Source organism: Silene latifolia, chromosome 2 (genome assembly GCF_048544455.1).
Source record: "Silene latifolia isolate original U9 population chromosome 2, ASM4854445v1, whole genome shotgun sequence".
Lineage (NCBI taxonomy): Eukaryota > Viridiplantae > Streptophyta > Magnoliopsida > Caryophyllales > Caryophyllaceae > Silene > Silene latifolia.
Window position 1 is genome coordinate 143,191,909 of NC_133527.1, and position 21,778 is coordinate 143,213,686.

General features: G+C 35.0%; 2 non-coding genes across 2 annotated transcripts; both read right to left on the minus strand.

Moving 5' to 3' along the window:
* Positions 1–15,967: 15,967 nt before the first annotated feature.
* Positions 15,968–16,075, minus strand: LOC141644588 (small nucleolar RNA R71). The gene has a single exon (XR_012544201.1). It is a non-coding gene; the product is annotated as a small nucleolar RNA R71 (small nucleolar RNA).
* A 2,793-nt stretch (positions 16,076–18,868) lies between these two features.
* Positions 18,869–18,975, minus strand: LOC141644678 (small nucleolar RNA R71). Its single transcript, XR_012544290.1, has one exon. It is a non-coding gene; the product is annotated as a small nucleolar RNA R71 (small nucleolar RNA).
* Positions 18,976–21,778: the final 2,803 nt, after the last annotated feature.

Consider the following 21,778-nt stretch of genomic DNA (forward strand, 5'->3'; position numbering starts at 1 on the left):
GATAGTTTATAGCTAATGATTTATTCTTTTATGATGGGATAATTGCTACATGGGGATGTCTTGACATTGTAGGTGGGAGATGAAAAATGAACTGAATAGGCTTGATCTTTACTATTGGCGAGCTACAAAATGGTAAGGTAGAACCTCTTTGGACCGATGCATCCATATCCGGTCTCTCTTGTAATTGAAGGAAATGTAGATTCATATACATACTAACATACTCATATATGTCTAAAATAATTTGTCATAAAATTAAAACGGATTTTATGCATGCAAACAAATAATATAATAGAAGAGAAGTCATGTCCTTACATTGTTGATTTCGGATTTAAGGGCACAAAAGAGATCACCTTTCTCTTTTGTTCTTGAGCTTTCCTTTAATGGAAGAACAAGATCCAAGTGTAGGATCTCTCCTTAGGAATAATACCCAAAGCTTAACTCTTAATCTAATTAATATTATAAGAACTAGTACAATATTAATTTAGTAGAAAAATGACCCAAAAATATTACAATACACTTGATATTTTCGGTTTTTATGAGGAAGAATAAGAGAGCTTTTTATCTCTCTAGCAATCTTATTTTGGATGAGTAAAAATTGAATGAACAATACAATTACATAATTGTATATGAGGTAAAAATTAAGAGAAAAACCAAATGTTTTTCTCTTCTTAAAAACCGGACAAGGGTAGTGGGAGGAGAGCCAATGCATGGAAAAATTGTTCTTTACAATAATCATAGGGTTGCATGGCTAGTTACTAGGGTAATCATAATGCCCTCCACTAATTATAATCAACATATAATTAGCTTAAAACTCCTCTAATTTTTGGCCCACTTGAGTTAATATGGATTCCATATTATTTTTGTCAATTGTCAATATGTCACATGTCACATGTCACATAAATTTGTTATGTATTTTTAACATATTAAAAATCAACGTATCATCAAAAATACGTCACATACAAAAATCGACTTAGTAATTTCATAATTACTTGTGCCAAAAATTTTACCATTTATAAATCACAACAGATTGTATTTATAATAATTCATTCAATTTTTGATTGTTTCTTTAAACATTAATTTCATCCGAGTAATGATACAATTCAATTACTCAGACCGTATCTCATTTAATCACATTTCAAAATGATACGTAAATTATACTTCCAAAATCGTCCGTCAATTTTCAAGTAATTTAATTAACTCGTAACATTATACGATTAATTAAATAACCAATTAAGAGTGTTGCCCTATAGGTATGACCTAGGGGTCAATCGATCACCACCGTCACACGACGGTAATGTCAAACTCTAGTCGACCAATCATTACCGATATATGTTGACCGATTGACATAAATAATATTACTTCCCAATTGTATTCTTTATAATGAGATTTAAACATGTGATCATCATGATCAATAGTCGTGATCGCATTATTGTCGGAGGACACATATTCCAACAATCTCCCACTTGTCCTCGACAAGTGTGCGTCACCAATTCTCTTGTCCTATTACTATCTCCCACTCAATGCAAGGTGTCTTTCAGGTCGTACTTGCAAGTGATCATATCGAGAGTGGTTTCCTCGATCTGGAGAATAACTGTTTGACCGGATTTATCCACTCTGGATACCTTCCGAGCGTGGCCACGCATTTCCAGTTCATTACTCCTCGAGTGGCCTTGAGATATTGTTTTAACCCTGACAAGGGGATGGACAATTCCTATCGCACTCATTCCCTTCGACTAGCCACAACCATCATAACCCAAAATATGCCCATTTAACCCCATTTACGAAGGTCGTAGTAACACAAATCAAAGTTAATCTGAACTGAGCCATCTTAGGTGAATAGTCTTTAGTCAAAAGAATCGACTCATTTGAATACTATAGCAGCTCTCGCCACGACCAGGCTATATAAATTTGCCAGAACTCTATAAGCGGTCATTAGGCCCGACAAAAAGTTCCTAACAGTCTGCCTATATGATCGACTAGTCATCTCACATGACTCTATGGCATTTGAACTTGCCATCAATCGCATCACACTCTAGTCACTTCGAGACGTCACCTCATACAAGTGACTATGGGCGAATACCATGCTAATCCGTGTTCACTTTAACGGGGTTCAACTGTCTCTACAACCCGTTTGGATGTAACAAGGTATAATAAAAAAGTTTTAAAGTAAAACTCGAACGACAAATGCGATTATCACATATGAATAGTCAATGCTTGATTACTATTTCATAATCTATAATCTAATTTGATCTTGTATGTAGTTGTTCATTTCAATTCAGTTGAAATGGCATGACTCATCATGTTTAGCCTTTGAGAAGGCTTTGGTTAGTAGGTTTTATCAATTTCTTGTACCTTACTCAACCTTACTACATACTCGTTTTCCTTTGTAATGTATACATTTGCATCACAAAACTTTCTGAGTACGTGTCGAGATCCAATCAAGACATAGGTCCTCTAGCCTAAGAATAGCTTCCACTGTTTTCACAGTGTGTGGGACTCATCCTCTTGCACATCTCATGATTGCAAGTGTACTCAATTTCCGTTATAAATATCTCTTATTGTTCTTTATTGTCCAGAACGATTCTAGAAAATCTACTTCTTAATTAACATAGCCACAATGGTATCTTAACCATCCTAATGTGTTTTGATTATGGTTTTGTCTGAAACCATGCGCAACCTCAATTGTCAATTGTCACTTGTGTAACACCCTTACACAAAATTGCATCATAAACACTTTGCTTTACTTCCTTAATGCTTCTGCATGCACTTAAGGGTAATCTTTATGGCTTACTTGGCAAGGATTACTTAAATTCTATTTTGAAAACAATTCATCATACTCAAAGCACATGAAGTGTTATACATCATTACTCATTTAATTGATCCGGCAGCGGAAGCAAATGGAATCAATCAAATATGTTCAAATTAATTGAACTAGTCATGAATCTTATCAACATAAGACTTCTTATTGACGCCAATATCATGTGGATTTATCTTCATAAATCCGGATATTCAAGATGTATTATAATACTCCAAAAGTCTTAAATCATTCTCAATGATCAATATGTCATCCACATATCGGACTAATTAAAAAATTCTGTAACTCCCACTAAACTCCATGTATAAACACAACCTCTCGACTTATCGAGAAATGTTTTATCACATGATCAAAATGTTGATTCCAACTCATTGATGTCTTACTTAAGATCCTCTCTTAAGTTTCACATTATCTTAGGATTGCAAGAATCTATAAAACTCATGACATGTATTGAATACATTCCTTCTATTGAAGAAGTGTGTTTTAGATTCACTCGCTATGTATTTCATAATAATGAAACACAATCCCTAAGAAGATCCAAATAGACTTAAGCATTTCAATTGGTGCAAAACTCTTTGCAACCAATCAAGCCTTGAAAACTGTCTTTATTAGTGCAAAACCCTTTGCAACTAATCAAGCCCTTTTATTTCGGATTTTCATGGCTCTAAGCCTTATATTGAGTTGTGACTTAACCACTCTTATGTAAGTCATATGTTCATTACTTTCTAGAATAATCAACTTGAATCAAACAATTTCTTTTGTAAGTTATAAGCTCTTTACTTTCTTAAAAGTAGCATGAATTCATCATTTTTAACAAGTGACGAATTTAACCTCCTAGGTTTTGAAGAAACAATGTCTTACACAAAACGTCTCATGTAGCCAAGAAAGACCAGTTTCTTGCGACATAACATTCTTTGTGGCTCTTGAATAATTTCTCCCACTCTGTCTTCTAGAAATAAACTTGTATTTTAGTAAGACAGATTCACGAGCCGCAAACCCGTCGTACTCGTGATAATTGCAAGGGAAAAATGAGCATTTGTTTCTTGTGAAAACTTACAAACATGGTACATTACCATTTCATATCTCATATGATTTAGTGGAAAATAATTTAGACAAAATGATAAATTCCCAAAAAGGAATCAAGTAACCCAAGGTAACTTGATTGAAGTCCAAACCATATCGAATAGCGTTTGGATTTTTATCCAACCACACATTATTCCATAATGTGTGCTAAGAGAGATTAATTTGTGATACTATATCACAATTCATTTGGCTTATATCAAAGTCTTCACTTTGATAATCCCATCACGACTAAATCGTAATTCCTTGGACTCTTTGAAATTCTTCAAAGATTTCTCTATTTACCTTATTAAGTGAACATATTAGCGTCAACTTAAATCGTTGGTAAAAGAAAATGATCAACCTATTTTGGATCGATGATTTACAACCTCGATCTCCTTTTCAACCAAAAGGCACGAGACATCTTGCTTTGAATACAAGATACGCATATACCATTAACAATCTAATGGTTTCAAGAGTACTCGATAACTCTTTGCGTTCATCATTCCAAAATTTAAGGTTTAATCTTGGGTTACCAATTTGAGTCTTACATCATCTTCATGATATATCATTCTAGTTTGGTTTAGAATATAATCACCTTGATGATGGGCTAGCCATACATCAAATCATGGTGTAAAGGGTCACAAAGGTGAAAACCTCTTTTGTATCTTAACAAGTTTATATTCTTATTTAGAGTTTATGCACTTAATAGTCATAATTAAGTACAACTTTAAATCCAAAAACTAGATTGAGTACACAATTACTCTATCTCTCGATATTATTGTTGCTAGTCGTCATATTCTAATCATCCTATGTATCAAGTACAATGATGAAAACCTCCATTGGTTTCTAATATTGACGAAGTAGTACTAGCAAAATTTTATGTTTAATCAAATAAACAATTTAAAGAAGAAGGTCCCATTAGATGTCCCACAACTAACTTGATAATTCTTCAAAAATTTGGGGTAGTTTCCATTCTCGTGTCCAACATTTAAGACAATGGAAACTTTATCGGTCGGTATTGATAGGTTTAGTATCGTCATTCCTCAATGACTTTACTTTTAACATTACCTTGTATCAATTCCATTTACTTCTTGAACCTCTTCCTCATCTTAACAGTTTAAGAGAACGCTCCCACTTAATTCAATGAGTCTTTGCTTTGAGAAGCAAAAATGAATTCACGAAGATCACTCTTCATTTGTTCGTTTTAGTCATAAAACTTTCATTGTGGTGGTTGCGTTATTTTGGTCAATTATGAATCTTTGACAAAACTAATTACCAAATCGCTTCAAGGTACTTAATTCAATTAAGTATATGAATAATAATCCATTGTAAGTAGATGTGTTAGTCAAGTATCAAAAACCTGTTTGATAATGAACAACTTTTAATCTATACTCTTTACAAGAGATCCTTAACAATGGTTCATTTGAGGTTTTAGAAGAAAATTCAAATTTTGTCTTTAGTTACGATGTTTTAATGGAGATTTGTATCAAAATCGAAATGATATCGTATATGAATTGTGGTAAAGAAATAGAACAATATAAAAACGGAATAGTGGCAAACTTAACATTTATCGTTTTATTAATACTTGTAAACAAGTATAGCATTTACATAGTGACCTCTACCCAACTATGACAAATGATTCCAAGATCCAAATTCATATTAACTTGGGCACGGTGGGGCCGATACATCCTTTATCAATATAACTCGGTGGATTAACTCTTTAATCGATTCTACTTTTAGAACTCTTGGTCGATAAAATTACATTAACATTTATCTTTAGCCCAAAACACATCGACAAGGGCACGGTGGGGCCGATACATCCCTTATCAAATACTTTGGTTGAGTTCAATCCAAATTTCGAATAAATGTGTCCATGATCCAAACCCACATTAACTTGGGCACGGTGGGGCCGATACATCCCTCATCAACATGAATTCGGTGGATTAACATTCATCACCCACTTCCCCTACGTAACAAGGTTTGTACCCCGGTGTGGCCGAGTGCACTCCCTCACGAAATAGGTTTTCATGGTTTCTACTATTTGGTAAGGCTATGTCTCAATTGATTATTTTAGCGAGAGGTCATGTCAATTTATTATCTATCACGTTTTAAGTGAACTACGATAATTCTAATTGACACGGTCGATAAACTCGATAAAAAGACAATGCATGTTTAGTTATGGCGATTTAGCAATGCATGTGACATAAAATAAAATGCAAGCATAAAAATAAATAAATAAATCCTAGTATGGCCTTTCCTAAAATAGAAAAACTATTTAACTATTACATATTCGGAAACCAACTCCATTGGTCCCTTGAACTTCGGTTGTGGCACACATCTCGAGGTAACACCGTCTTTATGTATCGCCATTCTTGAAGAAATCCGTTTTTTGGAACTCCGGAAGGAATAAAATTACATAACAAATTACATAATTTCCTATTATACATTTGTAACTAAAATAAAATAAATCTATTAAATTACAAAACGGTGATAAGAGATCACAAAAAAAATTACAACCGAATCGATATTCCCATACATTTCGGGAAATACCAATTAAATCTAAGGCCATACTAAATAAAATTACATAATTCAAAAATTACATAAATTAAAATTATGACAATCATAAAGAAAATGCAGCATTATAATATGTATGAACATGCTCAATTTTATGCTAAATCGCCTTTAAATTGCCAATATCGTATATTACTCGGTTTTTACGGATTTGCGTGATTTCAACATTTTACAATCACAAAAATACATAAACTCATATTTATGCATAAGTTAATTACCCTAACCTCTTAGGACTCAAAATTTAGTCTTCACTAATAATTTGACCATAATTAACCCATATTTTATAAAATTGTTCATAAAAGGACCAAAATTACAAAAATAAGCTATTAAACTTCAAATAAATCACAAAACTTCAAATAAATTCAAAATTTGAAATTTAAATTCATGAACATTCTGGAAAATTACCATGACACTCATAATGTTCAAAATCTGAGGTTAAAAATTTCGAAATTTTCCCCGGAAAAACAATGTTGCGGTTTATCGATTTTTAATAAAATAATAAAAAAAAACATGGAAAAATTATTTTCACTAACTTTTCAATTTTAGATCTGAAAAATATAAGAAAATGCAACATTACACGTTTTTCCTAAGTCATAGATTATGTTTTATTAATTTTCCACTAATAATGTCACTATTTATGCTATTTTTCTTCAAAAATCCATAAATCATGCAAAAAGACTTCTTTATAGCCAATTATTTTACACACATCTTGTAAAATTGCATGTGACAACATATTAATTTTCTATGACCAGATTCGAAATTTAACTCATATTAACCTATTTTTCACCTAAATCCGAATTTAATAATGAAAAATTCATTTTTCGAGCATAACAAGTCCAAAAATTATGAAAATTTACAAGTTATCTCAAAATAATATATGTGACAACATATCCAAAAATCAACTTAAAATTCGAAGTATAGCTAATTTTAGACCAAAAATGACATTTTTACTCATAAAATCATATTTAAATGCCATTATTGTAAAATATGAACAATAAAAATCCGAAAAATTAACCAAAATGTCCTAAAACATTTTAGGACCAGAAATATTAACATGCATGTAATAATTTCGTGATATATCATAATAACACAAATTTTACAAGTTTTATTTGTTATTCTTATAACTCGGAAAAACTTTTAACCAATTTGCATGCAAACAAGCGTGGCTCATGATACCGATTGAAGGAAATGTAGATTCATATACATACTAACATACTCATATATGTCTAAAATAATTTGTCATAAAATTAAAACGGATTTTATGCATGCAAACAAATAATATAATAGAAGAGAAGTCATGTCCTTACATTGTTGATTTCGGATTTAAGGGCACAAAAGAGATCACCTTTCTCTTTTGTTCTTGAGCTTTCCTTTAATGGAAGAACAAGATCCAAGTGTAGGATCTCTCCTTAGGAATAATACCCAAAGCTTAACTCTTAATCTAATTAATATTATAAGAACTAGTACAATATTAATTTAGTAGAAAAATGACCCAAAAATATTACAATACACTTGATATTTTCGGTTTTTATGAGGAAGAATAAGAGAGCTTTTTATCTCTCTAGCAATCTTATTTTGGATGAGTAAAAATTGAATGAACAATACAATTACATAATTGTATATGAGGTAAAAATTAAGAGAAAAACCAAATGTTTTTCTCTTCTTAAAAACCGGACAAGGGTAGTGGGAGGAGAGCCAATGCATGGAAAAATTGTTCTTTACAATAATCATAGGGTTGCATGGCTAGTTACTAGGGTAATCATCATGCCCTCCACTAATTATAATCAACATATAATTAGCTTAAAACTCCTCTAATTTTCGGCCCACTTGAGTTAATATGGATTCCATATTATTTTTGTCAATTGTCAATATGTCACATGTCACATGTCACATAAATTTGTTATGTATTTTTAACATATTAAAAATCAACGTATCATCAAAAATACGTCACATACAAAAATCGACTTAGTAATTTCATAATTACTCGTGCCAAAAATTTTACCATTTATAAATCACAACAGATTGTATTTATAATAATTCATTCAATTTTTGATTGTTTCTTTAAACATTAATTTCATCCGAGTAATGATACAATTCAATTACTCAGACCGTATCTCATTTAATCACATTTCAAAATGATACGTAAATTATACTTCCAAAATCGTCCGTCAATTTTCAAGTAATTTAATTAACTCGTAATATTATACGATTAATTAAATAACCAATTAAGAGTGTTGCCCTATAGGTATGACCTAGGGGGTCAATTGATCACCACCGTCACACGACAGTAATGTCAAACTCTAGTCAGCCAATCATTACCGATATATGTTGACCAGTTGACAGTAACAATATTACTTCCCAATTGTATTCTTTATAATGAGATTTAAACATGTGATCATCATGATCAATAGTCGTGATCGCATTATTGTCGGAGGACACATATTCCAACAGTAATACCCGTATTTATTGTAGTACCAGTATTTTAAAATCAATTTTATAATAAAATATTTAATTATTTGTCTTATAAACAAAGGAGGGGACTAGTATATAACCATAAACCCTAAATTGTGTTTGTATCCTCTTATACCATTCTTTCATATTGAATGTGTTTTGTGGCTGAACTCTTCGTCCTTATTCTCCCGTACCCTCCGTATTATCTTCTTTATTACCAAGAATCAACATCGTCAATTCATTCATAATTTTATAATCAACTTTTATAGCCTTGCAACTATACTCGATCATCACTACAAACCTTTGTTTGTCTTTTATGCCAATGGCTAATTGTCTTATTCCATATAAGCTTACGTGGGAATTCGGAACAACTATTCGTTGTTGGATTACTTTTGCTAGTTAAGGTAACACGATTCTACCGATCCCAATATTATTATTATTGTTTGAGGTTGATTGACTGATGTGTTAATTCTTATGAGTACTTGTGTGTTTTATGTGCTAAGAATATATTTAAAGTGAGTATTGATCATCTATATACTATATAGTAATAAATATATCTATGTTTATATATTCGTTTTACTGTGGGCGAGATTGGTTAAGACGATTGCATAATTTGGACTTAAGCATTAATGACCTTTATGGAAGATTGAAAGGATGCTGAATCTTTGGGTTCAAGATATTACATAGGGTTTATATTTAGTTAGTTGAATATAAGTCATGCGATGATGCAGAACATGGTACCAAATCTTGGTTATTAAGTATGAGTGATATTCATATTGCCATGTGGTGATGCAGAACATGCAGAACATGGTCTGTGCGAGAAAGTTAACACTCGGTTAAGTTTGTATAATAATTGGGATTCTGGATTTTTTTGTATTGTGTTTTTATTTTCGTTTCCTTTGACATTGACTCGCGGGTGAGTAGCTTAAAGTCTTGTACTTTAAGTGTTGAGTAGTTCCTTTAATGGAATATTTGACAATATCGATATTGAAATTGAGATGGAAATTTAGTTACTGGTATTGAGTTATGAGTTATGAGTTATGGGGCCTTTGAGCCAAGTTATGTTTTTGGTCCAGTGTGACCTTTGTTACTGAGTTATTTGAGTTTGAGATCGATATTGAGATGGAAATATTGTTTCGCGGTTTTATCCGCCAGTTCACTCACCCCTTGTCCTGGTCTTAGGGTCGACGATGAGAATGTGATATGAGGCAGTTGGAGTATTATATTATGAGACGGAGTAATGAGTTAGACGGAGTAATGAGTAAGATGGAGTAATGAGTTGCGATTGAGTTAATTATTGGGACGAGAGTGTCTATTATATTATAGAGTAGTTTTGAGTTTGAGATTAGTTACCCGGGGAGCGTTTTTATTATTCTGTTTGTTTATTTTTATTTTACATGTCTGTGTTTCCACGCCATGACCAAAATTACGCTGCTTATATTGAGGTATTATCTGTTACTCAGCTTTCCGGCTGACGTGTTTTCTCCCTTCGGGGCTACTCGTCATGGGGGTAGTTCCTTTCTGTCTTCTGATTTTCTTTTCAGGTGACTTCCGCTGCTGTTCAAAAAGGATTTTATTTCAAGGCAAGATTTTATTTAAAGCTTTCTAAAAGTTTGGTTTATTTTATATTTTATTTTGTATAAAGGGAATTCATTTTGTAATAAGAGACTTTGTATATTAATTATAATATCTCTGTATTTCGGCGAGTTTTGTATGTAAAAGTAAGTTTTAATTTAGCCGAAAATCAGGGGTGTTACAATTGGTATCAGAGCAGGTTCTTTCTTGGTTAGGTGTTGAGATCGTCACATCTCAGCACCGCCCTTTTGACTTTTGAAACTATTCTTAAATTTTAAGTTGTCATTTTATTCATTTTGAAAATTTTACGTTCGAGGGCGAACTTTGTTTTTAAGGTGGGAGGAGTGTAATACCACTCAAATTTTATAGTGTCTTTATTTTCTATTTCCGAACTTCGGGGACGAAGTTCCTTTTAAGGAGGGAAGATTGTAATACCCGTATTTATTGTAGTACCAGTATTTTAAAATCAATTTTATAATAAAATATTTAATTATTTGTCTTATAAACGAAGGAGGGGACTAGTATATAACCATAAACCCTAAATTGTGTTTGTATCCTCTTATACCATTCTTTCATATTGAATGTGTTTTGTGGCTGAACTCTTCGTCCTTATTCTCCCGTACCCTCCGTATTATCTTCTTTATTACCAAGAATCAACATCATCAATTCATTCATAATTTTATAATCAACTTTTATAGCCTTGCAACTATACTCGATCATCACTACAAACCTTTGTTTGTCTTTTATGCCAATGGCTAATTGTCTTATTCCATATAAGCTTACGTGGGAATTCGGAACAACTATTCGTTGTTGGATTACTTTTGCTAGTTAAGGTAACATAATTCTACCGATCCTAATATTATTATTATTGTTTGAGATTGATTGACTGATGTGTTAATTCTTATGAGTACTTGTGTGTTTTATGTGCTAAGAATATATTTAAAGTGAGTATTGATCATCTTTATACTATATAGTAATAAATATATCTATGTTTATATATTCGTTTTACTGTGGGCGAGATTGGTTAAGACGATTGCATAATTTGGACTTAAGCATTAATGACCTTTATGGAAGATTGAAAGGATGCTGAATCTTTGGGTTCAAGATATTACATAGGGTTTATATTTAGTTAGTTGAATATAAGTCATGCGATGATGCAGAACATGGTACCAAATCTTGGTTATTAAGTATGAGTGATATTCATATTGTCATGTGGTGATGCAGAACATGCAGAACATGGTCTGTGCGAGAAAGTTAACACTCGGTTAAGTTTGTATAATAATTGGGATTCTGGATTTTTTTGTATTGTGTTTTTATTTTCGTTTCCTTTGACATTGACTCGCGGGTGAGTAGCTTAAAGTCTTGTACTTTAAGTGTTGAGCAGTTCCTTTAATGGAATATTTGACAATATCGATATTGAAATTGAGATGGAAATTTAGTTACTGGTATTGAGTTATGAGTTATGAGTTATGGGGCCTTTGAGCCAAGTTATGTTTTTGGTCCAGTGTGACCATGGTTACTGAGTTATTTGAGTTTGAAATCGATATTGAGATGGAAATATTGTTTCGCGGTTTTATCCGCCAGTTCACTCACCCCTTGTCCTGGTCTTAGGGTCGACGATGAGAATGCGATATGAGGCAGTTGGAGTATTATATTATGAGACGGAGTAATGAGTGAGACGGAGTAATGACTAAGATGGAGTAATGAGTTGCGATTGAGTTAATTATTGGGACGAGAGTGTCTATTATATTATAGAGTAGTTTTGTGTTTGAGATTAGTTACCCGGGGAGCGTTTTTATTATTCTGTTTGTTTATTTTTATTTTACATGTCTGTGTTTCCACGCCATGACCAAAATTACGCTGCTTATATTGAGGTATTATCTGTTACTCAGCTTTCCGGCTGACGTGTTTTCTCCCTTCGGGGCTACTCGTCATGGGGGTAGTTCCTTTCTGTCTTCTGATTTTCTTTTCAGGTGACTTCCGCTGCTGTTCAAAAAGGATTTTATTTCAAGACAAGATTTTATTTAAAGCTTTCTAAAAGTTTGGTTTATTTTATATTTTATTTTGTATAAAGGGAATTCATTTTGTAATAAGAGACTTTGTATATTAATTATAATATCTCTGTATTTCGGCGAGTTTTGTATGTAAAAGTAAGTTTTAATTTAGCCGAAAATCAGGGGTGTTACATCTCTTAGGTGAGTGTAGGTCTCCCTATAGTGTGTGTTTCATCAAAACGCACAAGTATGGTATTCATTTCATCTCTTTATAAGCATGCATTCATATGTTGTTAGCATTTTGAAGCCATTCACATGATTAAATTTGCCTCTTTACCCCTTCACAAAATTGATCCCTAGCTACATATAAAATTTCCTACCTTGTTGAGCTAGTAGCTTTGATTACATGTGTTTGGGTGCTCATTTGGGATTTATTTTATCTTAAAATATCATTGTGAGCTTGGGCTTAATGCTCTTGAAGAATAAATGAGAAAAGAAAAAAAATTAAAGAGAGAGAATTGAAAAAAATGAAAAATGATGAGAAAGAAAGAAAAGAAAAGATGAAAAAAAAAGAGGAAAAAAAGCATGAAATGAAAAAAAAAGAAGTATGACTTGAATCGAAAAAGAAGAAGAAGAGGTTGGTGTAATAAAGCTCTCATGTCTTTTTCATATATTTTGGAGAGCATTCTTATGATTTGTATCAAAATTTTTGGGAATAGTTTTGGGAATTGATCATCCATGCATATGGTTGTTACTAGCTTAACTTAGCTCCACATACCATAAATCATTCGTTCCCCTTTTCTTACCCATTACTTATTTGCCTTCTTCTTACCCATATGGCTTCTTTTTCATACTTGCATTTGAATGTTTTGACTTGTGGTTTTGAAATGATTAACATATTAGATTGCGGGCACATTCTCATGAGTCGAGGATAGGTGAGTATTTTCACACAAAATATCCTTTCACATACAAATGAGTTTGAGTGCATCGTGAGAGTCCATTAGTCAAAAGATCATGCAAGAGCTTAAAGGTTCGTTCAAAGTCTTCCATGCTACGCCGGTATGTAAATCTCATCCTTGTTTTTGCATTATTCCTTTTGCCTATATTGTTTCGGGTTTTAAATCATTATGCTTAGCTTGTTTTAGGATATTGCAATTGATGGGATATGGTTTCTTACTTAGGGACAAGTAAGGGTTTAGCATGGGGGAGTTTGGTGTGTTCATTTTATATATACTTTTACCCCTCATTTTAGCTCGGTTTTTATTTTATATCATACTTTAATTAGTATATTTGTGTGCTAATCTTGTGTTCTAGGTGTGTTGCTTGTATTTTATCACATTTTGTAGGAATCTAAGTATTTAGAGGCTTTTTTCAACCACATTAACAAGCACCAAGTTCACTAAGCTAAGTGGAAGCAAGATGGGCCATGGTAGGAAATTATCAAATGACAAGGACCAAAACAACCATGGAAAAATGTGTTTTCAAGCCCAAGCAATAGTGTATGAGATAATGTAAAATGATCTTACAAAAGAGCCCAAAAGAAGTCCAAATTTATGAAGAGAATTCCAAGCTTAGGGTACTCCTTTGGATGCTCTTAAGAAAAATTATGAAGCATTAACCGGATGCATTAAGGGACATTTATCGCATACTTAGGAATCCTTGGAGCATTTAATCAAGGAATTAAAGAAAATGCCCGTATACCCACGGCCCCGATCGGGGCTGGCAACCCCGATTGGGGTTGACCCCCTCTTGGACCTTTACGTTATGCCCCTATTTTATTATAAATAGGGGCCTTAATCCGTCATTAGGGATATCTTTTTCATACGTCTTACATACACTATTTCACTCTCTATTAGCCTTAAGAAAAACAATTCTCTCTTAGTTTTCATCTATAGTTTTAATATTGTTAAGCATTCAGTTGTTAAACATTTGGTTCTCATTATATTCAAGCTTTTGGTTCTCATATGTTCTTCTTTGCAAGTTTCTAATTCATGTTCCATTTCCATTTCGGTAATTCTAATTCTAGTTTCTTAGTTTACATTTCTATTTTAGTTATCACATAGTTTATCATTAGTACTTTTATTAAATCACATGGTTTTATTATTACATTTTATGATTTATCATTTAGTTTATATCATTTCTATAATCATGTCTAGCATTTCTTACAACATAGTTTGTAGTTTACATTTCAACATGAGTAGCTAATTTTCCTTAGTCTAGGGATTAGGGAAGCCACGCAATAACTAATATATGTAAAATAATAAATTAGGTTGAGATAATATTGTCTAATTGTTTCTATCACATGTTTGTATCATCATGATTAATCTTTGTTTAAAGGCCTTATTACTTGATTAAGTTTGTTAATTCGTTCTATAAGTTTTGAGGTACGGAATCGGATTAGACTAAACATGTGTAGTAGGACGACCTAGTCCTAAACGAGAATTTCCCTAGGACCCGGTCTATGTTTGACACTAATATCGTGAGGTGGGTGTTTTTAAGCCTAAACAATTGACAATGTTATTATTTCCGAGTTTAATATGAATATATATTTACAATTGCATGTGTGACCGACTCCCCTAGACTCCTACAATCATATATTGTTATATTACCTTATATGTTAATCATCAAACCAACCAACAAACCTAACCAAACGTAATCGACCTTGATAGAAATCTTTTCATAGCATTTCATAGCACAATTCCCGTCTCCTTGTGTTCGACCCCTATTACTACATTAATTTATGTCTAGGGAAATTATCTTTATTAGGTGTGCGACTTAGCCTATCAAATTTTGGCGCCGTTGCCGAGGAGCACGATTTTATTGCGTTTAGATTTGTCGATTTCTATCTTGTTTTTTTGTCTTAAGGAACACTTATTCCTTGAGACCGTTACTTATATTATTATCTTATGCCCAGGTCTTCTCGTAGTGGAGATTTGCTTTCACCGGATTCCAAGCCCGAAAAAATCTTTTGGAGAAGACGACGTTTTTGGAAAGAAGTGAAAGAAGCCGCTTCTCCCGTGCAAGTTGAAAGTGCTAGAAAGTCTTACCTGGATGATCTTAAAGCTCTTGAAGAGGAGGAAGTTTCTAGTTCATCACCTCCACCACCACCACTATCTCCAACCAAAAATATGGTGAAACGTTCCGATCACTCAAAGCCCACCGCGGCCATGCTTCCGGCCGGTATTACAACTACTCAAATTACCGCGCCGGAATTCGAGATCAAGCCGACTTTCATTAGCCTTGTGGAGAGGAAACAAGTTGGGGGAAGTCCTTTGGAGGATCCCAATTTGCATATGCAAAACTTTTGCGATTATTGCTCCATGATTCGGTAAACGGGCGTCACTCAAGCCCAAATTAGGGAGATACTTTTCCCTTTCTCTTTGAAGGACAAGGCAAAGCCATAGATTAATAGGCTTGATCGCACCGCTATGGGAATCACAAATTAGGAGACATTGGCTCTTGCTTTCTATCAAAAGTTTTTTCCACTGGAGAAAACTCAAACCTTAAGGAGCCAAATCACCGGATTCCATCAACAAGCTCTTTAGAGCTTATATGAGGCTTGGGAGAGGTAAAAGAAGTTGCAAAGACAATGCCCACATCATGGGTTGGATGCTTGGTTCCTAGCTATAACATTTTACAATGGATGTTGTGCCGAGTCCCAAAGGATTCTAGATTCCGTCAACAACGGGCGGTTTGATGAAATTGACACCGATATTGCTCATGCCACAATCGAATCTATAGCAATCCATGACGCACAATATGTCAATTCCCAAAGTGTGCCAGTCAAAGATAAAGAAGAATCCTCCGACAATGTCGTCTTGTTAGCTCAAATTGCCTTACTCCAACAACAATTGGCGGAACGAGATTTTAGAGATTCTCTTCAACAACTCAATGTCGTATCCTCTACTAGTCACATCATTGTGTGTGAAGGTTTGATGTGACCATAATTGGCGCATATTTAGCCCCCGAATTAGCCTTGTTCCCATGCTTTTTAGTGCCTATTTGGGTCATTTCTTATCTTTAGTTCTTTGTTTTGCATATTCTTTGAGATTTTGATCCCTTGGTAGGAAAGGAGTAAGAATCTTGCATTTTCATGGCAAAACGAGACTAAATTGATCGAATTCAATGACCAAGCATCAAGGAGAGACAAGATTAGAAGGCCTTTGTACATATTATAGTAGAAGAGCAAAGTTGAGGAAGGATCCTTGAGTCCCCAAGGAAATCCCCAAGGAATTTATGAAGAAAAGGGAAGAAAAGAAGAAGATTTGTTGCTGACTGACAATCCGAGCGGATTGTCACCAATCCGTCCGTCCCGCAGCAACACAATCCGAGCGACTTTGCCTTAATCCGCTCGGATTCCACCTCCACAATCCGACCGGATTCCCCTGAATCCGCTCGGATTCCAACGCCAGAATCCGCCCGTTCCGACCCTATTCCGCCCGGATTCCAGCACAGCACGGATTGTCTTCTCCAAGCTACGAAGAAAGAAGCCCTTCTCTCCGAAAATACCGGCTCCTCCTTGCTCAATCTAAAAAGTGTAATTACTAGTTTAGCCCTTAGTTAACCCTAATGCATCCTCCCTAATTTCCACTATAAATACCCCATTAGTCTAATTAGAGGAGCATGTTCTTCTTATCAATAATTAGTATAGTAAATATCAATCAAATCTCTCTTTAATATTGTAATCAAGTACTAATCAAGTTTTAATCCAAGTTTTTAGTTCTTTAATCTCTCTTTTGTTCATCCTTTATTTTGGGTAATTGAAGATTATTTGGGTTATTGTTGGGAGATTGACAACCTCTCAATCAAGCATTCAAGTACTTCTTTTATCTTTGCTTTATTATTGGAATCATTAGTAGGTATAATCTCTTAATCCCTTTTTAATTATTGTTAATTACTTTCATTTATTCATCATGTCTCATATTGTTGGTATGATTGACAACCTTGCTAGCATGATCAACATGATAATGAGTGAGTAGTCTCTTAGCTAGGGTTAATGGGTGATTAGGGGAAACCAACATGGGGAATGATTCATGCTTAATCTAATATGCTTTCATGTTTTATTTGCTTGCTTGTTTTGATCTCAACTCATGCACATGTTATATTTGATGAAATGCTAAGCCTATGAATCCTTGCATTTACTATCATCTTCTATCTTTTCAATGAGACTTGTAAGACATAACCCAACTCGAGTCTCATTAGACCATGCATGTTGTTGAGTAGGGAAGACTAAGTCGACTTATAGGTGTTGTACAATATAATCGATTCGGCTCCGGGACCCAAACTTTCCTAGGATTGTAAGATATAACCCAACTCAATCCATCACAACAATAATTGCTTGCTTATAATTTGAGAACATGTTTGTATGATCATATCCCATGATTCCCCTATGATCCCATGACACCCTAGTGCCTTTAATCAATTGTTTACACCCCTTTAATTCATCTTGCTTGTTTATTTTCATTGCTATTTTAGTTTAGTGACCTTCTACATCAATCCAATTTGTGACACCCCTTAGACACCACTAGTTGCAATAGAATTCTCATTTCAATACCCGTCCCTTGGGATCCGACCTTTACTTGCCTCTTTACTAATTGTAGAGTTGTTTGTGAAGCTATAAATTTTGTTTTGATTCGACCGTGACCCAACGACCACATCTTAATTTGTGAACACTTAGCGGGATCGCATCAAAAATGGCGCCGTTGCCAGGGATGGTGTTTGTTTGATTTAGCTTTCTTTTTATTGTTATTAGTTGTGTCTTTCTTCGCCTTGAGGAAGTAAAACTCCTCAAGGTTTGTTCTAATTATTTTCGAGTTGTTTGATATTTTGCATGTCTAGAAGGTTACAAGGTGATTTGTTACCTTTTGACCGTGAAATCGAAAGAACCTTGACGAACAATAGGAGACTTGTTAGGAGGAATTTAAGAGGTATTAGTGAAGTTGTTCAACCCACTAGTGAGTTTGTCAATCCTTTCGCAATAGAAGGAGAAGAAAACCCATTACACAATACCCCACAAAATCCACCTACAATGCCTAAATTCTCGTCACACTCCATACCCACCGAGGAGAATCTACCAAATGGTACTCCCACACCGCAACATCTAACCGGAAATTTTATTGCCAAGTCCGCCTTTATCCAATTAGTTGAGAGGAGCCAATTCGGGGGAATGCCTAGTGAGGACCCTCATTCTCATATGGAAACCTTTTGCGACTATTGTGATGTTATCTCTCAAACGGGCGTGACTCAAGACCAAATTAGATGGGTCTTATTTCCATTTTCCTTAATCGGCACCGCGAAGCAATGGTTGAAGGGCCTTGATAAGGCCACCCTTGGAATAGATTCTTGGAAGAAGTTGGCTCTAGCTTTCTACAAAAAATTCTACCCACCGGAAAAGACTAACATGCTAAGAGCTCAAATTACGGGTTTTAAGCAAAGGGATAAAGAGTCTTTGTATGAAGCTTGGGAGCGGTTCAAGGGAATTTGTCGCTCATATCCTCACCATGGACTTAGCGAATGGTTTTTGGTGCAACAATTTTGGAATGGTTTATATGAAGATTCTAGGAACATTCTCAATATGGGATCAAACGGAATGTTCACCGAAGTTGATGACAATCAAACATGGAACAAGATTGAGGAAATGACGGTCCATAACTCACAATATAGTAGACCTCGCAAGGCTACTAGAGGAGGAAAGCATGAAGTGGGCTCCGTTACTCAATTGGGTGCTCAACTTAGTGCTCACATTGACACAATCAACTTGAAGTTTGAACAAGCTATGGCTAGACTTGAGGAAAACTCAAAATCATCAAAGCATCATGTTAATGCCATGACGGCATCCTCATCAATCCCAAGTGGGATATGTGAGAATTGTGGAACTTTAGGACATGACCAAGGTGAATGTAGGGGAACAAATGAACAAGTGAATGCTTTCCAAGCATACAAGAGTGGTACCCCTTATTCCAACTTTTACAATGAAAACACCAAATTCCATCCAAATCTCTCATACAAAAGCCAAAATGTTCAAAACCCTCAAACAACATACACTCCACCACCCATAAGAAACCAAAATCAAAGACCCTTTTACAATCAAAACCAAGGTTACCAAAATCAAAATCCATACAATCACCAAAATGACCAAGGTTTTGATGTCCAAAAGCGGTCCTCCAAATGCAAAAGAATCACCAAGAATTTTTCACTCAAATGCAAAAAGATAGCCAAGCAAAGGAAACCACCATCAACAACATTCTAGCTCACACCAAGATGTAGGAAACACAATTGACTCAACTAGCATCTTCAAACTCACAAAGACAAAAGGGGCAATTACCACCTCAAAGTAATCCCCCTAGACATGAAACGGTTAGTGTCATTCACTTGAGAAGTGGTACAAGGTATGAAGCACCGAAGAAGCAAGTTGAGGATGAAGTTGTGGAAGCTAGTGAAAAGGAAGAAATTGTGCAAAACTCCAAAGATGGAGAATCATCAAAAGAAGAAAGTTCAAAGAAAAATGAAGACAAGGCCAAGGAGAAGGAGCCCATTGTGATTAGACTCCCTTTTCCAAGTCGTCAAGCCAAGCCCAAATTTGATGATCAACTTGGAAAATTCATGGAAATTGTGAAGAATTTGGAAGTCTCAATTCCTTTCACGGAATTAATCAATCACGCGCCGGCCTATGCGAAATACATGAAAGATATCCTCACAAAGAAGAAGTCGATCCAGAAGCTTGAGACTATCGCCTTCACTAAGGTGAGTAGTGCAATACTTCAAGGGAGTTCACCTCCAAAGTTAAAGGATCCGGGAAGCTTCTCAATACCGTGTACCATTGGCGACACAACGATCAACAAAGCCTTATGTGATCTAGGGGCTAGTGTGAGTGTCATGCCGTACTCGGTGAGTAAAAGGTTGGGGATGGGAGAGCTTAAATGCACCAATATCACACTCCAAATGGCCGATAGATCGACGAAGACACCGTTAGGGATATGGGAAGATGTCCCCGTGCGAATTGGGAAGTTTTTCATCCCGGTGGACTTTGTCATTGTTGATATGGAGGAAGATTCCAACATTCCAATCATCCTAGGAAGACCTTTCCTACACACCGCGGGTGCGGTGATTGATGTGAAACATGGTGAGCTCACTCTAGAAGTGGGAGATAAAAGCATAACTTTTAATCTTGACAAGACTATGAGAGCTCCTCGTTTGCATGAACCATGTTTCATGATTGATCATTATAGCCGAAAGGATGAAAGGAAGAAATCGGAACTCCAATGGAAGAAGAAAATTGAAGATGCTCCATTCAAAGAGCAAGTGAATTGTGACAATAAGAGCTTGCAAAGCTCATCAAAATCAACCAAGGAAGAAGAGGATGGCCTCATTGGCCAAGAGAAGAAATTGGGAGAGTTGTCTCCATCTAAGCAAGAGATTTTCAATGATCAACTTAATGAAGTTTGTGGTCTTTAGGACGACGAATTTGAAGGGATCTTTAATCCCTACATTGGTAATGCCATCGATCAAGACCAACAAGGGCCAAGGTCTATTGAGAACCTCTACCATGATAATGAACAAGCCTTCGATTACTTTTTCAAGGTGTTGAACAACATCAACAACACCTTGGACATGCCCCCTTGACATCTCATCAAGAATGAGAGTTTGGTGGAGTCCTCCCTAAACCACCACTTGTAAATATTTCTAACTCCCTAACTTACATTTCAATTCTTGTATTGCATTTTTGTCATCTTTGGATTTTTATTTACTTTGATGAAAATAATTGTCATGTTTGAGAGAAGTGAGGGAGGGACTAACAATTTCAATTGATGTGTAGTGCTTTTAGCTTAGTGTGGGGATGGCAATTGCCTAGGCTATCCATGCCTTAGTAGTGCCCCACAATGAAGAACACAAGACTTGAAGAAAGAATGGAAGAATGGTAAGAAAAATGCATTGTGCACGGATGGAACTGAATCCGTGTACACAGGGGAAGAATCCGAGCGGATTCCTCAGAATCCGCCCGTCTTCAGTAATCCGAGCGTATTGCAGAAAAGACGCCCGTCCTGAACTGAGCTGAATTTTGAAAATTCTAGACTGTGACTGAATCCGGGCGTCCTGTGAAGAATCCGCCCGTTTTCAGCAATCAGAGCGTATTTCAGAGAAGACGCCCGTCCTGAACTGAGCTGAATTTTGAAAATTTCTTGACTGTGACTGAATTCGGGCGTCCTGTGAAGAATCCGCCCGTCTTGAAAGAAAGACGCCCGTCTTTGCAGCTGAGGAAAACAAGCAAAATTTTCTGGACTGAAATCCGTCCGTCTTTAAGCAAATCCGC